Here is a 26,362-nt window from a genome sequence, read left to right as displayed (position 1 = left end):
CAGTTTTAATTGGTGTCTGGGGAGTATGGGAAGGGAATATATAGGGCTGTGAGGGTGGTCAGGAAAGATTTCAGAGGGACCAACTTAGGAAATATGAATCATATGTTATGTGGATGTAGTCGTCAGGAAGTTTATTCTAGATAAGGAAAGCACAGAAGCAGGAATGATAATGGGGTGTCTGGCAGAATAATGAGGAATATGCAGTCTTGAGCATGAAGTTGGGGTTGTGGTCTTCAGTTAGTTGAACAGTTCACGTCAGTGGAACCTCTCCTTTTCCACCAGTGACAGATTTATGCTATGCTTCCCTCCCCTGATCCTACCTTAAGTTCCTGCCTCTGCTCTTTTATACTCATTGACTTACTATTTTCACATTACTTTGAGATAGCCAGAAACTGTATCCCCACTCTATAGTTGTGAGAACTGAAAAAACAGAATAAGTGACTTAACTGGTTGATGGAGATAATGACTGTGGAGGGATCTGTAGAACTGTCTAGTGCACATGGTCACAAATTAAGCAGTATTTTACACATTTTTGTCTTAGGGTAATATAGTGCATGCTTAAATACTTTTAGCAATGGAATGCTTATTAATTTTAAGGCATTACTTCATTTGTTCAGCAACTCTGTCTAAAATTTTATAAATAAAAACATTTTATACACCAACCACATGCAAAAAATGAGGTATCAGTTGCATGTGTTTGTTTTTCCTTATTTTGAGTTGCCACCTGTAAGCTCCATTCCTTTGACCTCACTCTTCTTTCAGAGACAGACCTCACAAGGTACATCTATTTTCTCTCTTGACTTTTCTTCAGCTATTAAAAGACAGTCCTGTTTTATCTCCCATTTCTTTGGGCTAAACATCTTTAGTTCATTCAGCCATCCCAGAGTTGTATTGAAATTAAAATACAGGGACGCCTGCGTGGCTCAGATGGTTAAGCGTCTGCCTTTGGCTCAGGTCATGATCTCAGTGTCCTGGGATCGAGTCCGGCATCGGGCTCCCTGCTCAGCGGGGAGCCTGCTTCTTCCTCTCCCTCTGCCTGCTGCTCCCCCTGCTTGTGCTCGCTCTCTCTCAAATAAATAAATAAAATCTTTAAAAAAAAGGAAATTAAAATACATACTATATGGGGATATAACATATAAAGCATGGTGATTATAGTTAACAGTGTTGTATTTGTATTTGAAATTTTGCAAAGAGAATAGCTTTTAAAAATTTTCATCACAAGAAAAAAATTGTAGTTATGTGAGGTAAGTGATGTTAACTAAACTTAGTGTGCTAATTATTTTGTAATATATCCATATTATCAAATCATTATGTTGTACACCTTGAACTAATATATCAATTATATCTTAATGAAACTGAAAAAATATGTACTGTAGATCCTAGTTGTTGTTAGTCATATTTTCTGAGGCATCACTTTCAGATACTTTTCCAGTTTAGAACTGTGATTCATTTTAGGAGGTCAGTGCTGCATATACAATGTGACACTCATATGAATGCCCACCTTGGGTTGAGAGACCAAAGTTGATCTATCCTCTTCCTTGTGTGAGGAATGTCATTTTTTTTTAAGATTTTATTTATTTATTAGAGAGAGAGAGAGAACAGAAGCGGGGGAGGGGAGGAGCAGAGGGACAAGCAGACTCCTTGCTGAGAATGGAGCCTAACATAGGGCTTGATTCCAGGATCCTGAGATCATGACCTGAGCCGAAGTCAGATGCCTGAGTCACCCAGGAGCCCCAGAGGCATGTCATTTCTATTAGTGTAACCTGTATTAGTTTTTGGAACCACTGTTTCATGATCTTTCAGTCTCACAGTGAGATGGTGATTGGTATTACTTTCTGCCCTGTGCTCACTCTGTTTATCTTTGTAAAGCAATTGTTTCATGGTTTCTCAACAAGTCTGTCTTTCTGTTACACTCTGAGTTCTTTAAAGACAGACATAATTTCTTCTTATTTTTATATTGTGCTTGGTGCTTGGCAATGGTAGGCATTAATAAAATATTTGTTGAATGCCTTTGTGGAATAATGGGATTAGCGATGGTCTAATACTAAAACTTTTAGGTTAAAATATCTAATCCATGGGGTGCCTGGGTGGCTCACTTGGTTGAGCGTCTGACTCTTGATTTCAGCTCAGGTCATGATGTCAGCGTCATGAGATCATGCTCCAGGTCAGGCTCCATGCTGGGTATGGAGCCTGTTTAAGATTCTCTCTGCCTGTCCCTCTACCCCCTACCCAAAAAACCCCCCCAAATCTTATCTTGTTCCTCTTCCTTTCTTCTAGTTTACAATGTTTTCTTGCTTAGGACTTCCTTTTCTACAGTCCTAACTCCCGTATGGCTTGAATTTCTGATTAGTTCAGACTGTTCTACTTGCTTTTCTAAGACCAACTTGTTCGTCATCTTAGTGGGCTGGAGTCTAGAGAAGAGAAAGCAATAGGAAGATTTATGGCATTGCTAGTTATTACCTCTTCTGTCAACCCAACAATCTATTGTAAAAACTTAGTGCATCTTGGTATTTTAGGATTGTTGTACTTTTGAGTTGATCCTCTTCCCTCTACTTCTCTCCTAACCCTCTCTCCCTTTCAGCCATTTATGCCATTAGAGGATGTTAGACTATCCCACTAATAGATTTGGTTTGGAAACTTCTTTATAAACTTGGAAAATAGGTTTGAGTTTGGGGGGACCAAAGAGACATAGCCATACTTTATTTAATTCTTGGTCCCAAAATATAAAGATTTAGGTTAATTCAAGGATATGTGATAACCCAAGAAAAATAGAACAAATTACCTAGCCCTCTTTTCTTGGCTTGGTCATTGCAATAACTCAAACCCAAATGTAAACTAACATCAACCAAAATTTCTCCAGGATTCTTAGGCATGTAGAAAGCTTGAAATTTTTGTTTGTTTGTTTTATTTTTCCTAATCACATTAGATCCTTTGCCACTTAACTGTTCTGTTGCAGAAATACCAACCCTCAACCAGATAGCCTCCTAATTATTTTCTCTACCTCTAGTGTTTCTCCATTCTAGCTGATCCTTCATGTTCTTGCTCTACTTGTATTTGTTTACACATGTTTGTTCACTCAATAAGTATTTTCGTTGTTTTTTTTTTAAAGATTTTATTATTTATTTGAGAGAGAGTGAGTGAGAGAGAGAGCATGAGCAGGGGGAGGGGGAGAAGCAGACTCCCCTGCTGAGCAGGAAGCCTGACTTGGGGCTCATTCCCAGGACCCTAGGATTATGACCTGAACTGAAGGCAGTTGCTTAACCAACTGAGCCACTCAGGCAGCCCTCAATAAGTATTTTCTACACTGATCCAAGCACTGTATTCAAACCTAGATATAGAATGGAGAAGAAAACAGGCATGGTATTTCTCTTCACAAAACTTAGTCTAGTGAAGGATATAGATATAATCAATTTATAAGGAGTAATTTGCAACTTATGTCAAGTGATCTCTCAAAAATATAAGTATAATCATGTCACTCCTGTGATTGAAAAAATTTTCATGTACCTTATCAACAGGTTAAAAAAGAAAAACCATATGATCATTTCAACACATATAAAAAAAGCATTTAACAAAATTCAGTGTCCATTTGAAAAAAACTCTCCAAAATTAGAAATAAATGTAGATTCCTCAACCTGATAAAAAACATTTATAAAAATCCTACACTTAGGGGCGCCTGGGTGGCTCAGTTGGTTAAGCGACTGCCTTCGGCTCGGGTCATGATCCTGGAGTCCCGGGATCGAGTCCTGCATCGGGCTCCCTGCTCAGCGGGGAGCCTGCTTCTCCCTCTGACCCTCTTCCCTCTTGTGCTCTCTATCTCTCATTCTCTCTCTCTCAAATAAATAAATAAAATCTTTAAAAAAAAAAATCCTACACTTAGCATACTTAATGGTGAAAGATTGAATCCTTTACCCTAAGATTGAGAACAAGGAATGTTTACTCTTACCACTTCTATTCAACATTGTCATTCAAAGCATCATTGTCATTTGAAAATGACAGAATAATCAAGGTAGAAAACCCCCAGGAATCTACAAAAAAGCTACTAGAAATAATAATTGAATTTAGCACAGTCATAAGATACAAAGTCAGTATATAAAAATCAATGATACTTCTTTACACTGTGATGAACAATTGGAAACTAAAATTTAAAAAAATACTTTTTTATAATATCATTAAAAAAAGACTTAGGGATAAATTTAGCAAAGAATATGCAAGGCCTTACACTGAAAACTATAAAACATTGCTGAGAAAAATTAAAAACCTAAATAAATGGAGTATTATCATGTTCATGAATTGTAAGACTCAATAGTGTTAAAATGTCACTTTTCCTCACATTAATCTGGAAAATCAGTGTAATTCCAATAAAAATTCCAGCTTTTTAAATATAAAAGATATTGATGAGTTGATTTTTTTTTTTTTAAGGTTTTATTTATTTGTCAGAGGAAATGAGTGAGCACACAAGCAGGGGAGTGTCAGTCAGAGGGAGAAGCAGACTCCCTGCTGAGCAAGGAGCCTGATGTGGGATCATGACCTGAGCTGAAGGCAGACATTTAACCGACTGAGCCAGGCATCCCGTGATGAGTTGATTCTAATATTTATATTAAAATGAAAATGGTGTAAAATAGTTAAAACAGTTTTGAAAAAGAACAAACTTGGATATCTCCATACCACATAATTTTAAGACTAATTGTAAGACATTAGCCATGACAATATGTTTTTTGCAAAAAAGATAGACAAATAGTCATTGAGACAGAGTAGAGAGTCCAGAAATAGACCCTACATTTACCTGATCAGCTTTTTACAACTTGCCAAGATAATTCAACTCTGTAGAAATAGTCTTTTTAACAAATGGAGCTGGCACAATTGGATATCCAAATGCAAAAACAAAAGAGGGGGGGAAGCAGAAGCAGCATTAGCAGTAGCAACTTAACCCTTACACCACATAACAAAATTAACCCCAAATAATTCACAGACCTAAGTCTAAGAGATGAAATTGTAGAATTTGTGAAAGAAAATCTTTGAGGCTTTGGGTTAGGCAAAGATTGTTTTTTCCCCAAATAGGACAGAGAAAGTACAAACTCTAAAAGAAAAATTAAAATACTGAACTTCATCAAAATTTATATACACTGCTCTTTGAAAGACATTCATTCTTATTTTTTTTTAAAGATTTTATTTATTTACTTGAGAGAGAAAGAGAGAGCTTGCGCAAGCAGGGGAAGGGGCAGAGGGAGAGGCAGAGAATCTCAAGCAGACTCCCTGCTGAGTGTGGAGCCTGATGCAGGGCTTGATCTCATGACCCTAAGATCATGACCTGATCCGAAACCAAGAGTTGGATGCTTAACTGACTCAGCCATCCAGGCACCCTGAAAGACATTCATTCTTAAGAAAATGAAATGATAAGCTGAAGAGTTGGAGAAAGTAATTGCAAAACATACACCTTATAAAGGACTTGCATCCAGAATATCTGAAGAATTCTCAAAACTCAATCTTAAGGAAAAAACCCAATAAAAAATGGGGAAGACATTCTAATGGATACTTCATCTAAGAAAACAGGTAGAAAGTAATCATGTGAAAAGGTGTTTAATGCCATTAGTTATTAGGGAAATACAAACTAAAATCATAATGAGATACAACTACACACCTGTTAGAATGGCTAAATTGGGGTGCTTGGGTGGCTTAGTCATTAAGCGTCTGCCTTCAGCTCAGGTCATGATCCCATGAAACCTGTGAAAAGGACTCTTTAGCATTGTTTCTCAAGATGTAGTTCTTGAATCAATTTCATCAGATTCACCTATGCTGTTTGTTTTTAAAAATGCAGATTTGTGGGCTCTACTCCATTACAGAGTTAGAATCTAAATCTATGGGATTCAGCCCAGGACTTAAACATTTAATCAGCCCCTCAACTCTCTCCAGTATATAAATGTGTCAAATCAACATATGTACACCTTAAACTTACACAATGTTATATGTCAATTATATCTCAATAAAATATAATTAAAAAAAAGAAAACGGGCAAAGGTGAGAGTGAACATCCCTGTCGTGTTCCTGACCTTAGGGGAAAAGCTCTCAGTTTTTTTCCCATTGAGGATGATATTCACTGTGGGTTTTCATAAATGACTTTTATGATATTCAGGTATGTTCCTTCTATCCCTACACTGCAGAGAGTTTTTATCAAGGAAGGGTGCTGTGTTTTGTCAAATGCTTTTTCTGCATCTATTGAGAGGATCATATGATTCTTGTCCTTTCTTTTATTAATCTGGTATATCACATTGATTTGTGGATGTTGAACCACCCTTGCAACCCAGGAATAAATCCCACTTGGTTGTGGTGAATAATCCTTTTAATATAGTGTTGGATGCTATTAGCTAGCATCTCACCGTTGTTGTTCAACATGGTACTGGATGTCTTAGCCTCAGCAATCAGACAACATATGGAGAATTTGGAATCTTTGTTCACTGCTGGTAGGAGGATAAAATGGCGCAACCACTGTGGACACAGTATGACGGTTCCTTGTAAACATAGAATTACCACATAATCCATCAATCCCACTTCTGAGTATATACCCAAAAGAATTGAAAGCAGGCATATTTACAGAAGAATAGAACAAGAAGTAGAAGCATTGTGGGGCACCTGAGTGGCTTAGTTGGTTAGGCATCTCGCTTGATTTCGGCTCAGGTCATGATCTTGGGGTTGTGGGATCGAGCTCTGTGTCAGGCTCCATGCTCAGCGGGGAGTCTGCTTGAGATTCTCTCCCTCTTCCTCTGCCCCTCTCCCTGCTCACACATGTGTGCTTGCTCTCCCTCATGCTCTCTCAAGTAAATAAATCTTAAAAAAAAAAAGTAGAAGCATCCCATGGGACCATTGGCTGATAAATGGATAGGCAAAATGTGGTATATACATACAATAGAATCAGCCTTAAAAAGGAATGAAATTCAGCCGTATGCTACAACATGGATGACAATTGAAGACATGCTGAATGAAATAAGCCAGACACAACAAGACATATGTTATTCCATTTATAAGAGGTACTGATAATAGTCAAATTCTAACAAGTAGAATAGTGGTTATCAGGGGCTGGGGGAGGTTGGAATAGGGAGTTACTGTTTAATGGGTACAGGGTTACAGTGTGGGGTGATGCGTATGTTCTAGAGATGAATAGTGGTGAGTTGCACAGCGTGAAAGTACTTAATGTCACTGAACTGCACACTTTTAAATGGTTAGAATGGTGTATTTTATGGTAAGTATGTTTTACCACAATAAAGAAAGAAAATAAAAAGCTTTGCCAGATTGGAAATAAATTATATTTTTTGTTTTCAATTCACTTTTCTTTCACTACTAATGAGTTAATACTTCACTGGTTTATTGGCCCTTTTATATGTGAGTTTATGTTGCTACTGACTTAAAAATTTTAATTTATAAGGCCTTCTTATATGAATGGGATGATCCTTTTATTCATTACCTGTTTTGCAGATATTTTCCCAATTTACATTTTTATTTTATTGTGCTTTTGGAGAGAAGGAAGTTTTTTATTTTGACAATATTGGACTTTTTCTTCATAGTTTTTCCCTTTATTTTGGTAATTAGGAAGCCCTTTCCATCCTGACTTATTATTCAGTTTTTGTATTTTTCAGAGTACTAAACTTAAGGCCTTATTACACTTAAGTAGATATAACATGGATATGAGGTTTTAGATCCAGAAGAGCCCTGAAAGGCCATTTAGTCTAGCTGCTTTATTTTACAGATACAAAAACTTAAACTCAGGATGGCTGCCCTGCCATGGTCCCATAGTAGTTAGTAGACCCCAGAATAGATAGTAAATGTCTTTTGATGTTCAACCCAGTCTGTTTCCACTAAACTTAAATGGTTTTCTTGAATGGATGGCAAACACAGAGTGTCTTTATTTGGGCAAAGGCTCTATAGTACAAGAAGCAAAAAGGTAAATAGCAAACATAGTCACAATGAAAATTATTTGATTATCTTTGTTGACCAGCATGCTTCATAAATGACTAGAACTTTTGCTCCCTAAAAACTTACTTTACATACTTCCCTTACCTATTAATTATAATCTTTAGGTTTCTTTCAGTGTTCAGGGGAACATTGATGTTTGGGGGAAATAAAGACTTATGCTGTTTAATCTCACAGATACAACATTAGCTTTTAGAGTAGTCTGAGAGAGTGTTTATATGCATTGTTGGGTGTAATCTCAAGTTCCTGTAGGACCCAGTGACACACTATAAATAACCTTGTAAAAATGAGCAGCATTTTCTGGAATCCTTTTGTCTCAGAGCCCCTAAATCCACATATTTATGATTCTTTTGATAATTGCGTGTTATGTTAATGATCTTTTTGTTCAGATTTATATGCTTGAGCAGCAAGTTCCAGGAGTTGCATCTTTGAATCTGTGAGGTCAGAATGTGGTGTAGAGGGAGAAGCAATAGAGCACTGCTTTGTAGTCTTTGCCATTTAAGTCCTGCTTGTTCTTGGGTAAGTCATATTTCAGAGTGGTTTTAAACAGCCTCTGAGATGGGTCCTTTCTAGCCTTAAAAGTCTAATGAGCTTCTTCTGATACAGAATCTTAATCTGATTTTGCTCAAAAAAATAGCTTTCATGGTTCAAACGAATATTTATAGGGATTAATAGTTTATAATGCTTGAAATAAGGAAATGATTGGAAGCACTAAAAGATTTCTGACTTATAAACATGTCAGTGGAAGAAAGAGGAAAGAAATTCACTTTTGAGGATTATGCTTCAGAAAAATCCATATGATACATTATCACACATTTTGTTTCTTCTAGGTGACAGGTTTGATTTCCTTATTGTGGAAATAGGCTATCATTTTTGGAGGGGGGCAGTTTTAATTTTTTGGCACCACCTTGTGCTGTCATTTTTTAATTTAAAAAATAGCAACAGGTGGCATTACAGGTGTCCTTAATATGAAATGTATTCATAGCTTTTTTTTTCTAATTAATGTGGAATTTGAGGCCCAGAGAGGGCCTACAATTTGCCTTAATAGTAGTTACCTAGTGATTGAACTGGGATAATGCTTTTTATCCTAGTGATCATAGCATTGTAACAATGTGCTGTATTCTGCTTGGAAGTTATTAATACAGTCCCTGTATCCAATTTTCACTACATATTTTCCTCTGTGAGAGGAATTAATTGGAATGTATTAATAGCCATTTGTTTTATATTGATAGAATCCTTTTTCTTCCCCCCATATTTAGTTGCCTTTACAAACTATAAAGATTTAATAGTACATATTCCTTCCAAATGACTTGAAAGAAGGTAGTAAATTCTATAGACAATGTATTTGTTAAAACTTGGGAATCTGAAAGAAGATAAAAACAGTTATATAAAATGTCTCTTTCTTAGGCTTTAAATGGCAAATAAAGTGTTTATAAATCTGTTTTCAGTTTATTGCACCTCTTGCCAATGATTTCTCTCTTGGGCAGGCAAAAATCTGTTTAGACTATTTGCTAACTATGGTTTGAGGTAGTCTTTTTTTCCTTTCGTTTTTCTTTTTAGCTTTCTTGTCATAGAAACTGGAAAACTAGAGAAATGTTGCTGTTAAAACAAAAAAAAAAGCAAAAAAGCCTGGGTGGTTCAGTCAATTGAGTGTCCAACTCTTGATTTTGGCTCAGGTCATGATCTTAGGGTCCAGGGATTGAGCCCCTCATCAGGCTCAGTGCTCAGCAGGGAGTCTGCTTGAGGATTTTCTTTCTCCCTCTCCTACTGCTCCTCCCCCCAATCATTTTCTCTCTTTCTCTCTCTCTGTCTCAAATAATTTTCATTTAAAGATTTTATTTTTTTTTTCATGAAAGAGAGAGAGAGAGAGGCAGAGGGAGAAGCAGGCTCCCAAGGAGCAGGGAGCCGATGTGGGACCCGATCCCAGGACCCTGGGATCATGACCTGAGCCGAAGGCAGACACTTAACCATCTGAGCCACCCAGGCGCCCTCAAATAATTTTTTTTAAAAGAAGGGTTTCTGGGCACCTGGGTGGCTCAGTCGGTTAAGGGACTGCCTTCGGCTCGGGTCATGGTCCTGGAGTCCCGGGATCGAGTCCCACATTGGGCTCCCTGCTCAGCGGGGAGTCTGCTTCTCCCTCTGACCCTCTTCCCTCTCGTGCTCTCTCTCTCTCTCAAATAAATAAATAAAATCTTTAAAAAAAAAAAAAGAAGGGTTCTTTCTTTTTTTTTTAAGATTTTATTTATTTATGAGAGAGAGAGAGCCTGAGCAGGGGGAGCAGCAGAGGGAAAAGCAGACTCCCTACTGAGCAGGGAGCCCTATGTGGGACTTGATCCCAGGACCCCGGAATCATGACCTGAGCTGAAAGCAGATGTTTAACTGACTGAGCCACCCAGGTGCCCCTCAAATAAATCTTAAAAAAAAAAAAAAAAAGCAAAGATAATTATACTCAGAGCAATGTTTGTAAATATCCTTATTATTGTATAGAATAAATTGATAGATGAAATAATTTATGGTTCATGTTAATATAAAACCACATGAATGTAAAACATTGTAATTTCCAATGTAAAGGTAGGCATTATTGTGTAAAATAGAACTAATGTGCCTAAAAATAGCTGAATATGCTTTCATGACCTACATCTCTGGTTAGTTTTTATGAAACTTTTTCAGACCTGGGAAAACATTGGCATTTTTGTTGGCAGTAACTTTGAGAAGTAAAAATTATAAGAATTTCTATATCTGTCCCTAGTGGAATAACTGGTGTGGTGCCTGCTGAAAGCACCCATAACAACTATCTTTAGGTATTGGACAACAGGCGACATAATAGACCTGTGATCCCTGAGAGTAAAAAATGGTCCAGGTTCATTCTTCTGCATGTGGCTGTCCAATTTTCGCAGCACCATTTATTGAAGAGACTGTGTTTTTTCCATTGGATATTCTTTCCTGCTTGTCGAAGATTAGTTGACCATAGAGTTGAGGGTCCATTTCTGGGATCTTTAATCTGTTCCATTGATCTGTGTGTCTGTTTTTGTGCCAATACCGTGCTGTCTTGATGATCACAGCTTTGTAATACAGCATCAACTCAGGCATTATGATGCCCCCAGCTTTGTTTTTTTTTTTTTTTTTCAGCAGTCCCCTGGTGATCTGGGGTCTTTTCTGGTTCCATACAAATTTTAGGATTGCTTGTTCCCGCTGTGTGAAAAATGCTGATGGTATTTTGAGAGGGATTGCATGGAATGTGTAGATTGCTCTGGGCAGCATAGACATTTTCACATTGTTTATTCTTCCAATTCATGAGCATGGAATATTTTTCCATCTCTTTGTGTCTTCCTCAATTTCTTTCATAAATGTTCTGTAGTTTCTAGAGTAAAGATCCTTTACCTCTTTGGTTAGACTTATTCCTAGGTATCTTATGGTTTTTGGTGCTATTGTAAATGGAATAGATTCCTTGATTTCTCTTTCTTCAGTCACATTGTTAATGTATAGAAATGCAACTGATTTCTGTGCATTGATTTTGTATCCTGCCATGTTGCTGAATTGCTGTATGAGTTCTGGCAGTTTGGGGGTGGAGTCTTTTGGGTTTTCTACATAAAGTATCATGTCATCTGTGAAGAGTGAGAGTTTGACTTCTTCTCTGCCAATTTGAATGTCTTTGATTTCTTTTTGTTGTCTGATTGCTGAGGCTAGGACTTCTAGTACTATGTTGAACAATAATGGTGATAGTGGGCATCCCTGTCGTGTTCCTGACCGTAAGGGAAAAGCTCTCAGGTTTTCCCCATTGAGAATGATACTTGCTGTGGGCTTTTTGTGGATGGCTTTTATGATATTGAGGTATGTTCCCTGTATCCCTATATTTTTTAATCAGGAAAGGATGCTGTATTTTGTCACATGTTTTTTTCTGCATCAATTGAGAGGATCATATGCTTCTTGTCTCTTCTTCTGTTAATGTGATCTATCACATTGATTGATTTGCAAATGTTGAACCACCCTTGCATCCCAGGGATAAACCCCACCTGGTCATGGTGAATAATCCTTTTAATGTACTGTTGGATCCCATTGGCTAGGATCTTGTTGAGTATTTTGGCATCCATCAAAATCCTAGAGGAGAACATAGGCAGTAACCTCTTCAACATTGGACACAGCGAACTCTTTGAAGACACGTCTCTAAAGGTAAGGGAAACAAAAGCAAAAATGAACTTTTGGGACTTCAAGATAAAAAGCTTTTGCACAGCAAAGGAAACAGTCAACAAAACAAAGAGGCAACCCAGGGAATGGGAGAAGATATTTGCAAATGACAGTACAGATAAATGGCTGGTATCCAAGATCTATAAAGAACTTCTCAAACTCGGGGCGCCTGGGTGGCTCAGTCGTTAAGCCTCTGCCTTCAGTTCAAGACAAGAACTATATGATCCTCTCAATTGAGGGTGTTGGGATCAAGCCCCACATCGGGCTCTCTGCTTAGCGGGAAGCCTGCTTCTCTCTCTCCCACTCCCCCCCACTTGTGTTCCCTCTCTCGCTATGTCTCTCTCTCTGCCAAATAAATAAATAAAATCATTAAAATAAAACAAAACAAAGAACTTCTCAAACTCAAAACCCAAAAAACAAATAATCCAGTCAATAAATGGGCAGAAGACATGAACAGACACTTCTCCAAAGAAGACATACAAATGGCTAACAGACACATGAAAAAATATTCAACATCACTAGCCATCAGGGAAATAAAAATCAAAACCACAATGAAATACCATCTTACACGGTTAGAATCACGAAAATTAACAAGACAGGAAACAACAAGTGTTGGCGAGAACGTGAAGAAAGGGGAACCCTCTTACACTGTTGGGAATGCAAGCTGGTACAGCTACTCTGGAAAACAGTATGGAGGTTCCTCAAGATGTTAAAAATAAGCTACCCTATGACCCAGCAATTGCATTACTGGGTATTTACCCCAAAGGTACAGATGTTGTGAAAAGAAGGGGCACCTGCACCCCAATGTTCATAGCAGCAATGTCCACAATAGCCAAACTGTGGAAGGAGCCGAGATGTCCTTCAGCAGGTGAATGGATAAAGAAGATGTGGTGCATATATTCAATGGAATATTACTCAGCCATCAGAAAGGATGAATACCCACCATTTGCATTGACATGGATGGAACTGGAGGGTATGATGCTAAGTGAAATAAGTCAAGTGCAGAAAGACAATTATTATATGGTTGCACTCATGTGGAACATAATAACGTGGAGAATCATGGGGGAAGGGAGGGAAAACTGAATGGGAAGAAATCAGAGAGGGAGACAAACCATGCATGATTCTGGACTCTGGGAACCAAACAGGGTTACAGAAGGGAGGGGGGTGAGGGGTGGGGTAACCAGGTGATTAAAAAAAAATGTTAATAGTGTTCACCAAAAAAATAAAAAATTCAGTCAATAAAATAAATAGAAATAATGCCACAATGAGTAAAAAAAAAATAGTTATTTGGAAAATACTGGTTCGGTTAGTTAGATCAACCAAATATTGAAACATGGCATTATATGATATCAGTAAATCACATTTGTTAATATCACTGATCTCACAGAAAAGTATTTTAAGTAAGGGGAAGTTGTAAAGCTCATAATGACATACGGATTTTTTAAAAATTTGGAATTTAGTTTGAAGGCTCAAATTTTGTCATTGACAAACAGTTGTCATTTGTTTTCTTTGTATTGACGGGCTTACTTTATTCCTTTTTTAAGAAAATGTCAACTCTGAATAACATAGTGTGACATCATTTGCTCAAGTAAAAATGGTGTTCTTTGAAAAAGTTCACCTCACAGTGTAAACATGTCCTTTTCCTCAGTACGACGGTTGTACTTTAGTATGTAGCAGAAATGCCTTATGGGTACTTCCAATTTCATCACACATAATATTAAAAGCACCAAGATTTAATACAAATAATAATTTTTGTTACTTCATGGCTTTTTTTTAATACAAGTATTTATTAGGATGCAATACAGTGACTACTAGTTCAGCTTAGCACCACTACTTTTTATTTTTTATTTATTTATTTGAGAGAGAGCAAGAGCAGGGGGAAGAGGCAGAGGGAGAGGGAGTGAGTGTCTTAAGCAGACAGTGGGCTGAGCGTGGAGCCCAATTCAGTCTCATGACCCTGACATCATGACCTGAACTGAAACCAAGAGTTGGACGTTTAACTGACTGCACCACCAGGGCGCCCCAAATTTTGTTTTTGTTTTTGTTTTTTTAAGATTTTATTTATTTATTTAGAGAGTGCACAAGCTGAGGAAGGGACATTGGAAAAGGGAGAGAGAGAATCTCAAGTAGACTCCACATTGTTTGAGGAGCCTGACATGGGCTCTGTCTCACCACCCTGAAATCATGACCTGATCCAAAATCAAGTGTCAGATACTTAACCGATTGAGTCACCCAGGTGCTCCTTAGCACCACTACTTTGATTTGTCAGCAGTTTTACTTAGCATTACTTTTGTACAATCAGTCTCAAGAAATCCCAGGAATCTGTGAACTATACTTTTGAGAATCACTGCTTTAGATCCATCCTAAAAAGTGTTGTAAAGGAGTCTAAAAAGGATCAACCCGATATGGGTGAAAATTAAGGGCCTGTCAGAATATACTTCTACACTCTTAAAAGGCACACCACTAAGTGTAGACACTCATTAATACAATTTTCATGATGAATGGTATTTAGTCAAAAACTAGTAGACAAGAGGGGCGCCTGGGTGGCTTAGTCATTAAGTGTCTGCCTTGGACTCAGGTCATGATCCCAGGGTACTGGGATCAAGCCCTGCACTGGGCTCCCCGCTCCACAGGAAGCCTGCTTCTCCCTCTCCCACTCCCCCTGCTTGTGTTCCCTTTCTCACTGTGTCTCTCTCTGTCAAATAAATAAAATCTTAAAAAAAAAACCCCACAAAAAACTAGTAGACATGAGAATTAGCCAAATGTGACTCATAACCTGAAGAAAAATTTGAAATTAAAAATATATCAGTGGTAAAAATAATAGAATTAGGAGATGATGACTTAAAAAGTTATTATAACTATTCTTGAATTTAAAGGAAATCAAGAATGCAATGAGGAAAGAAATGAAAAATACTGAAAATTAACCAAATGGAAATTCTAGAGCTGAAGTATAATGTTTACCGAGAAGGAGTTAAGAGGTTAGATGCTGTTGAAAAAAAGATCAGTGAATTTGAGAACATAGCAATAAAAACAATGCAAAGTGAAGTGCACACAGCAAATATATTTTGTATTTGTATTCTTGTTGTATGTAGGAGTGGAGGTAGATAGTGGAATGGAGCCTGAGTGACCCTGGGGGACATAAAGAGTGGCCTAATGTATGTGTGAGTAAAGTTCCTGAACTAGAGGGACTAGTTAGAAAGGGGGAAATTTTAAAGAAAGAACAGCAGAAAACTACTCAAATTTCATGAAAATATAAACTCACAGATCTAAGCAGCTTAGTAACTCCATCAGGAGTAACTCAAAGGAAACCATATCAAGGTACATCATAATAAAATTGCTGAAAATCAATAGCACAAAAAATTTAAAAAGTAGTCAGAGGTGAGAAAACAAAGACACATTGCACATAGGGAAACATTTAAAAATAATGATTACAGAATTCTTATCAGAAGCAGTGCAAGCCAGGAGATAATCAGTGATATTTTCAAGTGCTAAAGTAATAAAATGTTAACTTAGAATGCTATATCCAACAAAAGTATCTTTCAGAAATGAAGACTAAGTATATTTTTCACACAAACAGAAGCTACAAAAAATGTTAAAGGAAGTTCCTTAGGCTGAAAGGAAATGATAACAGATGGAAAATTAGATCAACACAAATAAATGAAGAGCACCAGAAATTGTAAATATTTGGGTACATATGAGAAATTTTTTATTTATAATTTTTTAAAAAGAGACATTTGAAAAGTGAAAGTAATTACAGTATATCGTGGCATTTATGAATTATGTAGAAGTAAATGTATGAAAACACACAACAGGAAAGGAGAATATAAGTATACTATTATAAGACAAGTTCTATATTATTTGAAGGCAGACTGTTAAGTTAAAAATGCATATTGGGGTGCCGGGGTGACTCATTTGGTTAAGCATTTAACTCTTGATCTCAGCTCAGGTCTTGATATCAGGGTCATGAGTTTAAGCCCTGTGTTGGGCTCCCCATTGGGCAAGGAGCCTACTTAAAAAAAAATAAATAAAAATGCAAATTGTAAACCCAAGAGCAATCACTAAAACAGTGAAATGCAGATTATAGTTATTAAGCCAAAGTTTGAAATGAAATGGAATACCTAAAAATAATAAATTCAAATGAAGGTAGAAAGAGATACTAAAATAAAAAATAAGATAGGATGAATATAAAACAATAAGGCCATGAATACAATTAATATAAATTATCTCACATTCTTTTTCTTTTCTTTTTTTTTAGATTTTATTTATTTTAGAGAGAGCATGCACATGTGTGCACACATCTGGGGAGAGGTAAAAGGGGGGGAGGAAGAGGAAAAGGGAAAGTCTCCCAAGCTTACTGTGCACCGAGCTGGGATTCCCATGCAGCTCAATCCCTTGACCCTCTGAGATCATGATCAGAGTGGAAACCAAGAGTCAGAAGCTCAACTGGCTGAGCCACCCAGGCTCCCCTGTCTCACATTCTTATTAGGAGGTAGAGACTGTAAGACTGGATAAAAAAGGAAAACCAAATATGTATGTACAAGAAACCCACTTTAAATATAAAGTATAATATTAAAATATATATAGGAAAACGCTAATCAGGATATGAAATGTTACATTAGTAACATTGTATTATGTTAATATTAAATGAAGTAGACTTTTGGACAAGGATTATTATTAAGGCCAAATGGAGACATTTTGTGATGAAAATGGCAACTCATCATAGTCATCACAAAGACATGGTATCATAAATGTGCACATGTCTGGGGCGCCTGGGTGGCTCAGTTGTTAAGTGTCTGCCTTTGGCTCAGATCATGGTCCCAGGATCCTGGGATTGAGCCCTGCATCTGGCTCCCTGCTCTGAGGGAACCCTGCTTCTCCCTCTCCCACTCCCTCTGCTTGTGTTCCCTCTCTCGCTGAGTCTCTCTCTGTCAAATAAATAAAATTAAAAAAAAATGCACATGTCTAATAACAGAGTTGGAAAGTATATAAAACAAAACCTGATAGAACTGAAATGAGAAATGGACAAACCCACAGTGGTAATTGGAGATTACAGCACTCCTTTCTCATAGTAAATGTTCAGACCAACAGCAAATACGAACAACATACCAACCAGTTTGATCTATTTGAAGTGTGTAGACTCCTCATAATCACAGCAAAATACACATTCTTTTCATATGCAGTTGGTACATTCATTAAGGCATAAAATATACTCAGCCATAAAACAAGTCACTAAAAGTTTAAAAATCATGTGAAGTGTGTTCTCTAACAATAGTGGAATTAATAGAAATCAAGAGTCTGGGAAATCCTGATGTATTTGGAAATTATCATATTTCTAAATAAACTAGATCAAAGAAGGAATCACAAAAGAAATTAGAAAATATTTTGAACTAAATTAAGATGGAAACATGGCATATCAACATTTGTTTGATGCTGACAAAGTGGTATTGAGAGGGAAATTTATGGTTCAAATACAAATGCTTAATTACAAAAGAAGAAAGTTCTAAAAGCAATGATCAGCCCTTCTACTAAGAAGTAGGAAAAGTGTCCCCTCCGCTCCTTCCACTTACAGCAACAAGATTTACCTTCACTCTTAAAACAGCTAAATAAACCACCCAAAAGGCTTAGAAGGAATACTATTAGGAATAGTATCTGTGCTCACAAGCTAGGAAAGAAAACCTCATAATTCATGAAGCTTGGATAGAGTATTCAAGGCTTTTGCATTGGTAATGGGGAATAATTAGCTTTAGATTAAGTACTACTTGGTTGATACTCACTGACATCTTAATAGAAAGACCCAAGCACATTGAACTGTTTCCAAGTAACTTACCTGCATTTTAGAACAAAGCCCAAGAATATAGGAATAAAAAAATATTCAGTACCCATCAAGGTAAAATCCACAATGTCTGGCATCCAATAAAGATGGCCAGGCATTCAAAGATTCAGAAAAACCTGGCCCATAATGAGGAGAGAGATTAAAAACAACTCATAACTGACATAGATGTTGGAATCAGCAGGTATGGACATTTTAAAATAGTTTTTATAGCTCTCTTATGCTTACATTTAAAAGAGAGAGGAAAAGGGTAAAAAATGTGAGCAAGCCTGTGGTTTCCTGTGGTGGCAGAGTTCAATAAACTGGGTTTAGTGCAAGGTGATATTTGAGAATGATGATGTGAAAGAGGCCATAAGAAGTCTTCTTGAGAACCTTTATAACGACAGGATGTTTCACATTAAGAGAGCACTGGACCTGACTATGAGGCAGCAGATTTTGCCTAAAGAGCAGTGGATAAAATATGAAGAGGATAAATTCTACTTTGAACCATATCTGAAAGAAGTTATTTGGGAAATAAAAGAGAAGAATGGGCAAAGAAATAATCCTGGAATTGAAATCTGTGGTAGCAGCTATCCTACAAATATTTTTAAGAAGTTGGGTAAACATGAAATGTACAATTTAGAACTATTTGAGCTGCAAATGTATTACTTTAAATAAATGTCTGTTGTAATTATAAAAAAATAAAAAGATTTAAAATAATAAGTCATTGAAAAAGTTAAAATGGCCCAAACTGAGTGTCTAGAAATGAAGACCATGATGCCTGAGATGAAAAATTGATTTTCATCTGAGATTAACAGATTAGACAGTGAAGAAGAAAAGATTAGTAAATTTGAAGATATCACAGTAGAAACCACTTCAGGAAAGAGTTTGGCAGTTTTCTACAAAGTTATTATACAATGACCATTCCTTTTCTGGGTGTTTACCCAAGAGAAGTGAAAGCATGTCTATCAAGACATGTACATTATTGTTTATGGCAATTTATTTGTAAAAGCACCAAACTATAGATAACCCCAAATGCCCATAAATCAGTGGATGGATAAACACATTGTTGTATATCTATATAATGTAATACTACTTAGGAATAAAAGAAATGGACTGTTGTTACACACAACAATGTGGGAGAATCTCAGACTTTTTGAATGAAAGAAGCCAGATTTAAAAAGTATATTATGCAGTTCCATTTATATAAAATCATAGATAATTCTAACTAAACCATAGTTACAGAAATCAAATTAGCAGTTCTCTGGGGATGAAGTAAGGAGAGTGTAGAGGAATTACTAAGGGGCATAAAAAACCTTTTTATGCATAAACCTACAAACTTGCATATGATGAATTTCACTTTTTGGATATATTTGTCAAAACTTGTGAGATTGTAGATTTTAAATATGTGCAGTTTATTTCATGTCAATTACAATAAAGCTGTTAAGAATTTTTTTAAAAAAGAGCAAATAAAATCCCAAAGTAACTATAGAAGGAAGCAAATTATATATGTGTATACACATAAACAGAAATCAGTAAAGCAGAAAACTGATTAATAGTAGAGTGAATGAACAAAATAAATAAAACTTACAGCTGTTTTTTGAGTAGATGAATAAAATTGATAATTCACTTGATACTGTGAATAAGAACAAAAGAAAGAAAGCACAAGTTCATATTGGAAATGAAAGGAAACTTTAGATGTTAAATGGGTTATAAGGCAACATCAAGAACAAATTTATGCCAGTAAATTTAAAAGATATATCAAACTTAAAGAAGCTATAAAGATTATTTTAAAGGTACAAATTACAGCCAACAGAAGAAAAAATAAAAAATCTGAATAGGTGTGCATCAAATATATAAATTGAATTGATAATCAAAAACCTTCCCAGAAAGCAATCCCAATTATTAGATGGCTTCACTGGTAAAGTCTATCTAATATTTAAGGAAGAAATACGAGCAATCATTCATAAATAGAGAAAGAATAATGTATTTCCTAATTAATTTCATGAAATCAGCATTACTCTAATACTAAAACCAGATAAAGACATTACAGGAAAAGAAAACTACAGACCAATATTTCTTAAAATTATAGAGGCAGAAATTCTTTACAAAATATTTGCAGGTTGGGGTGCCTGGGTGGCTCAGTTGGTTAAGGTCCAACTCTTGATTTTGGCTCAGGTCATGATCTTAGGTTCATGAGATAAAGCCCCAAATTGGGCTCTGCATTCAACGTGGAGTCTGCTTGTCTCTCTCCCTCTGCCTCCCACCCCGCTCGTGCGCTTTCTTGCTCTTTCTCAAATATAAATAAAATCTTAAAAAAATATTTGCCAGTTGAATTCAGTAAAATATAATAAAATACACATGTATATAATATACCTCACAGTCAAAGTTTATCCAGGAATGCAAAGCTTCTTTAGCAGCTTATAAATCATTCTTGTAATTCACCATATTAGAATAATAAATGAGAAAATTCATCTGATCATTTCAGTAGGTGGAGGAAAAAGCACTTAATGCCCATTCATGTTGTAAAATAAAAATACAACTACTAAGAGGGAAACTTTGTCAACCTCATAAAGCACTTTGCTGAAGAACATACAACTAATACAATACTTGATAATTAAAGACTAAATTCTTCCCCCCTAAGATTAAGAACAATGCAAGGTCGAGTTGTAACACATCTATTCAGTGCTTTATAGAAGATAGGCAATAGCCATTAAGCACACAAAAAGATGATCAGTGTCATTAGTTATTAATCATCAGGGAATACAAATTAAAACCATAGTTAGAAACCACAGCCCCTGGAATGACTAAAATTAAAAAGACAGAAAATTCTTTTTGTTGATAGTGATATGCAGCCATTGTAACTTTGGTGGAATTCATGATGGTATAATCACTTGGGAAAACAGTTTGGCAGTTTTTAAAAAGTTAATCATACAGTCTAGCAATTCCATTCTTCGGTATTTATTCAAGAGAAATCAACACATATTTACAAAAGGGTTTACACAATGTTCAGAGTAGCTTTATTTGCAGTAGGGAAAAAACATAAACACAGATGTTTATCAGCAGCAAAATGTATAAACAAATTGTGCAATATCCATATGTATTTTATTTGTTGCTGTGTAACAAATGACTCAAAATTTAGTGATTTAAGAAAACATTTTATCTCAGTTTGTGTAGATGAGGAATCCAGGCATGGCTTAGCTGGTCTCTTATGGGCTGCAATTAGTATGTCATCTCAAGGCTCAACTAAGGAAGTATAAACTTTTGAGATCACTGATGTGGTTGCTGACAGGATTCATTTCCATGTTGGCTGTTGAGCCGAGACTCAGCTCTTCACTCATTCTTGGTTGGAGGCTGCCCTCTATTCCTTACTGTGTTTGCCTCTCTGTATACCAGTTTACAGGGCAGTTGGTTTCATCAGAGAGAACAAGTAAAGGGCAAGAGAGAGTGTGCTAGCAAGATGGAAACCATAGTCTTAAAACCTGTTTCAGAAGTCACATCCCATCACCATTATTATATTCTCTTCATTAGAAGTAATTTGGTACAGCTCACACTCACGGGAGAGGGAATTACAAAGGGCATGAATACCATGAGGGTGGGGAGTACTGGAAGCCATTTCAGAAGATGCCTACCTTACAATATAATGAAATACTACTAAATAATGAAAAAGAACCTTATTGGTACACACAACAGTGTAGATGAATGTCAAAAACATTATGCAGAGCAAAAGAACCCAGGCATAAAAGGTAACAGAACTAATCTTTAGAATGAGAAGGAAAATCAGTGGTTGGGTGGGAGAAGGTTTTTGTTTCAAAAGGGATATGGGTATCTTTTTGTGCTACTATATCCCCAGTGCTTATTATATTATAACTGGAAGTTGTATCTTTTGAACACCTTCATCCACTTCCCAACTCTCCACTTCTGGTTATTACAAATCTGATCTCTTTTTCTGTGTGTTTCTTTCTTTTTTTAGATCCACATGTAAGTGAGATATATAGTACTTGTCTTTCTATATCTGACTTCTTTCGCTTAGCATAATGCCCTCAAGGTCTGTTCATGTTATCAAAAATGGCAGGATTTCCTTCTTTTTTATGTTTGAATATTGAAATGTACACATACATCGTAACTTCTTCATTCATTCATCCATCAATGGACACTTAGGTTGCTTCAGTATTTTGGCTATTGTAGATAATGCTGCTATGAACGTGAGGGTGCAGATATCTCTTTGACATAGTGTTTTGGTTTCCTTTGAATATATTGCTGGATCATATGGTAATTCTGTTTTTAATTTTTTGAGGACCCTCCGTGCTGTTTTCCTTAGTGGTTGTGCTAATTTACAATTCCACCAGCAGTGCACAAGGGTTCCTTTTTCTCCACATCTTTGCCAGCATTTGTTATCACTCGTCTTTTTGATAGTAGCCATTCTAATAGGCATGAGGTGATATCTCATTGTGGTTTTGACTTGCATTTCCCTAATAATTAGTGATGCTGAGCACCTTTTCATTTACCTCTTAGCCATTTGTATATTTTTTTTGGAAAAATACCTGTTCCGGTCCTTTGCCCATTTGTTTTTAAAGATTTATTTTGTTTATTTTAGAGAATGAGAAAGAACAAGGGGGAGGGACAGAGAAGAGGGAGAGAATCCTTAAGCAGACTCCCCACTGAGTGCAGAGCCCAACGCAGGGCTCTATCCCAGGACCCTGATATCATGACCCAAGCCAAAGGCAGACACTTAACTGACTGAGCCACCCAGCCGCCCCATGCTTGCCCATTTTTAATTGGATTGTGTGTGTGTATGTGTGTGTGTGTGTGTTTTACTATTGTGTTGTGAGTTCTTTGTATATTTTGGATATTAATTCCTTATCAGATATATGGTTTGCAAATTCAATGGACTGCTCTTAATGACATCTGCATAGCTTCATTTTTCCAAGTAACATATTAAGGGTGCTGTATTGGCAATGCCATCTTGTGTTAAGATCTTTGGTGTCAGGCCAACCCAGATATGAATACTGGCTCTGAAACTTGCTGCATTCTAGTACTACACTGACCTATATTATTTTGGATATCCCTAAAACAATAACTACTGTTTCTTTAGAACCTGGACTGGCCAGGTACTATGCTAGACATTTATGTGTGTATTACCTTAGTTAATACAAATCAAAATAACCAACATTTTTTGAGACACATACTAATATAAAATATTTCCATGCCTTTTGTGATTTAATGCAACAACCCAATGAAGTGTTGGTACTATAATTATCCCCACTTTACAGAAGAAGAAGTTGAGACCAACAGAATAAATTTTTAAAATATGAGGAAATCAGGTTGCTGTCAAGATTCTGGTTTCATTTTCTGTTCTTCTCTACCTGTGGAATTAGACTTTTTATATGTTGCCCAAGCTTGTTGCAAAGAGTAACTGCAACTTCAACTTAAGATCTCTTTTTGTTTTTTCTTTAAGAAACTTCTTTTAGGTTGTGAATGCTGAGAGTATCTCCAGGAGTCTAAGAGAAGATGTCAGGTGAAGATTGGTTTCTAAGACGAAAGCACTGGGCAGACTTGCAAGAGCATAAGCTCAATTCCAGACAAGTACAGCTCTAGAAATACCAACCTTAGCCATAAACGAAAAGGCAATGTTTATATATATTTGTTATAAAAAGTATGGCTTATTTTTTTCTATCATTTCCATAAAAGAACAATTCTTTGTCAGCAGTGACATTTTTGAAGTCCAAAGTTGATATAGTTTGTGCTTGTAAAATATATTATGACATTTAATCACTATCAAAAGTGCCCAGATAGGAATTTTCTTTGGGGAAGTAAAACTTTGTCACTAAGGCATGAGGTGTTTGATTGTAGCCCTGCTTACTTTGGCAACTGTATTTCCATAGTACTTGTGTAGCATAAGTTTTTTTCCCCCTTCTTTTCCTTTGTCAGCAGGGAACTGTTTTTCCTCTTTTAATATATAACAATCAGGTTTTTTTCAGTATTTAATCACTTATTATAAATGGGGTTGAATTATGTGTTAATCTAAAAGTATAGACCGGGGGCGCCTGGGTGGCTCAGTAAATTAAGTGTCCTGACTTTTGATTTCGGCTCAGGTCATGATCTCAGGGTCGTGAGATTGAGCCTGTATCACAGGCTCCATGCTGGATATGAAGCCTGCTTAAGATTCTCTCCCTCTTGCCGACCTTCTACACCTTTGGTTGTGTGTTCTCTGGGCTGGTGTCCACTGGCTTGAAGGTCAGGATCATGGGACCCAACTATACCCCTGGGAAGAAGGAGGACCTGTATCTGAAACCCATCCAAAGGACACTCCTGATGATGGGCCGTTATGTGGAGCCCATTGAAGATGTGCCTTGTGGGAACATTGTGGGTCTGGTGGGGGTGGACCAGTTCCTGGTGAAGACTGGCACCAACACTACCTTTGAGCATGTCCACAACATGCGGGTGATGAAGTTCAGCATGAGCCCTGTCATCTAGGTTGCTGTGGAGGCCAAGAATCTGGCTGACCTTCCCAAGCTAGTGGAGGGTCTGAAACGGCTGGCCAAGTCGAACCCTATGGTGCATCATTGAGGAGTCCAGGGAGCACATCATCGCAGGGGCTGGGGAGCTGCACCTGGAGATTTGTCTGAAGGACCTGGAGGAGGACCATGCCTGCATGCCCATCAAGGAATCTGACCACATAGCCTCCTATTGTGAGAGTGTCAGTGAGGAGTCAAATGTGCTCTGCCTGTCCAAGTTCTCCAACAAGCCCAACCGGCTGTACATGAAGGCATGGCCCTTCCCTGACGGCCTGGCTGAGGACATTGACAACAGTGAGGTGTCCGCCGGGCAGGAGCTCAAGCAGCGGGCCCACTATCTGGCCGAGAAGTATGAGTGGGATGTGGCTGAGGCCCGCAAGATCTGGTGCTTCAGGCCTGATGGCACTGGCCCCAGCGTCCTCACTGACATCACCAAGGTTGTGCAGTACCTCAACGAGATCAAGGATAGCATGGTAGCTGGCTTCCAGTGGGCCACCAAAGAGGGGGCTCTGTGCAAAGAAAATATGCGTGTTGTGTGCTTTGATATCCACAACGTGACCCTGCATGTGGACGCCATCCACCACGCGGGGGGCCGGTGGGGGAGATCATCCCCACTGCCCGGCGCTGCCTCTATGCTAGTGTGCTGACTGCCTAGCCCCGGCTTATGGAGCCCATCTACCTTATGGAGATTCAGTGTCTGGAACAAGTGGTTGGTGGCATCTACGGTGTCCTGAACAGGAAGCGGGCTGATGTGTTTGAGGAGTCCCAGGTGGCTGGCATGCCCATGTTTGTCGTGAAGACCTTTCTGCCCGTGAATGAGTCCTTTGGCTTCACTGCTGACCTGAGGTCCAACACTGGTGGCTAGGCCTTCCCCCAGTGCGTTTTTGACCACTGGCAGATCCTGCCCGGGGATCCTTTTGACAACACCAGCCACCCCAGCCAGGTGGTAGCCAAAACACGCAAGCGCAAAGGCCTGAAGGAAGGCATCCTGGCCCTGGACAACTTCCTGAACAAATTGTAGGCAGCCCTCACCTGCAGCCCACCACCCCGGGTGGGACTCAGCACAGCCCCTGTACCCAACTGACAGTCGACCACAGTGACAAGCCCTTGCATTCTCCATAACACCTTGAGACTGTCCATGGGGACGCTCCACCTGACAGGTTCTTGGGGCCCACTCAGTGTCATCACTCAATGTGAACACTTGGATGCTGTTTCTTTCGATATTTATTTCAAGATTTCAGAGGCAACAGAAATGCCCTGGCAGCAGGGACTTACTCGGCCGGTGGGGGTGGGGGAGGCGGGATGGGGCACTTAACACTTTTTTCCATTTCAGAAACTCAAATGTCCAAAAAAAATAAATAAATAAAATAATGTTTTGAGAGGTTTATTTGGGTAAATGGCCCATGGTGGATTTTCCCCCAGAAAGGGGGAAGGAACAAGCGGGTAGACCTTTCTCTTTGGACAGAAGCTAGAAGACAGGAAACTTTGTGCAGTGTCACCGTTAGCACCTCCAGCTGTATTAGTGCCATTGGAATAATAAATTTGATATGGTGGTGAAAAAAAAAAATTCTCTCCCTCCCCCTTTGCCCCTTTCCCTGCTCATGCGCTCTCTCTCTCTCTAAAAATAAACTATGAAAAAGTATACTTTTAAAAATATACTTTTTTAAAAAAAGTATAGATTAGCAACAACCTAATAGAAGTAGATACATGCAAAACTTGTATATTCTGATTCAACAATCTGCTTAATATACTGTAGTTCTGGAAATTAGCTGATTGATTTATAAGTAGACTTGATTCCTGAAAAATAATTTGTGGAACACTGGGAAAATTTTGATTCCTCACTGTTTTTCATTAGCATCATGTTCATTTTTGCCTTTTTACCTTTAAG

The 26,362-nt window shown here is 37.6% G+C and overlaps 1 protein-coding gene and 2 pseudogenes across 7 annotated transcripts in view; all 3 read left to right on the top strand.

Moving 5' to 3' along the window:
- Window positions 1-26,362, top strand: part of FAF1 (Fas associated factor 1) — a 489,041-nt gene that overhangs the window by 179,740 nt on the left and 282,939 nt on the right. The gene's annotated exons all lie outside the window — the stretch shown is intronic.
- Window positions 17,553-18,519, top strand: LOC113915253 (annotated as a pseudogene).
- On the top strand, window positions 23,468-25,495 carry LOC118356938 (annotated as a pseudogene).

The sequence above is a fragment of the Zalophus californianus genome, chromosome 4, assembly GCF_009762305.2.
Source record: "Zalophus californianus isolate mZalCal1 chromosome 4, mZalCal1.pri.v2, whole genome shotgun sequence".
NCBI classification, from domain to species: Eukaryota; Metazoa; Chordata; class Mammalia; order Carnivora; family Otariidae; genus Zalophus; species Zalophus californianus.
Note: the sequence above shows the minus strand (reverse complement) of the source record. Positions and strands in the feature narration are given on the sequence as shown.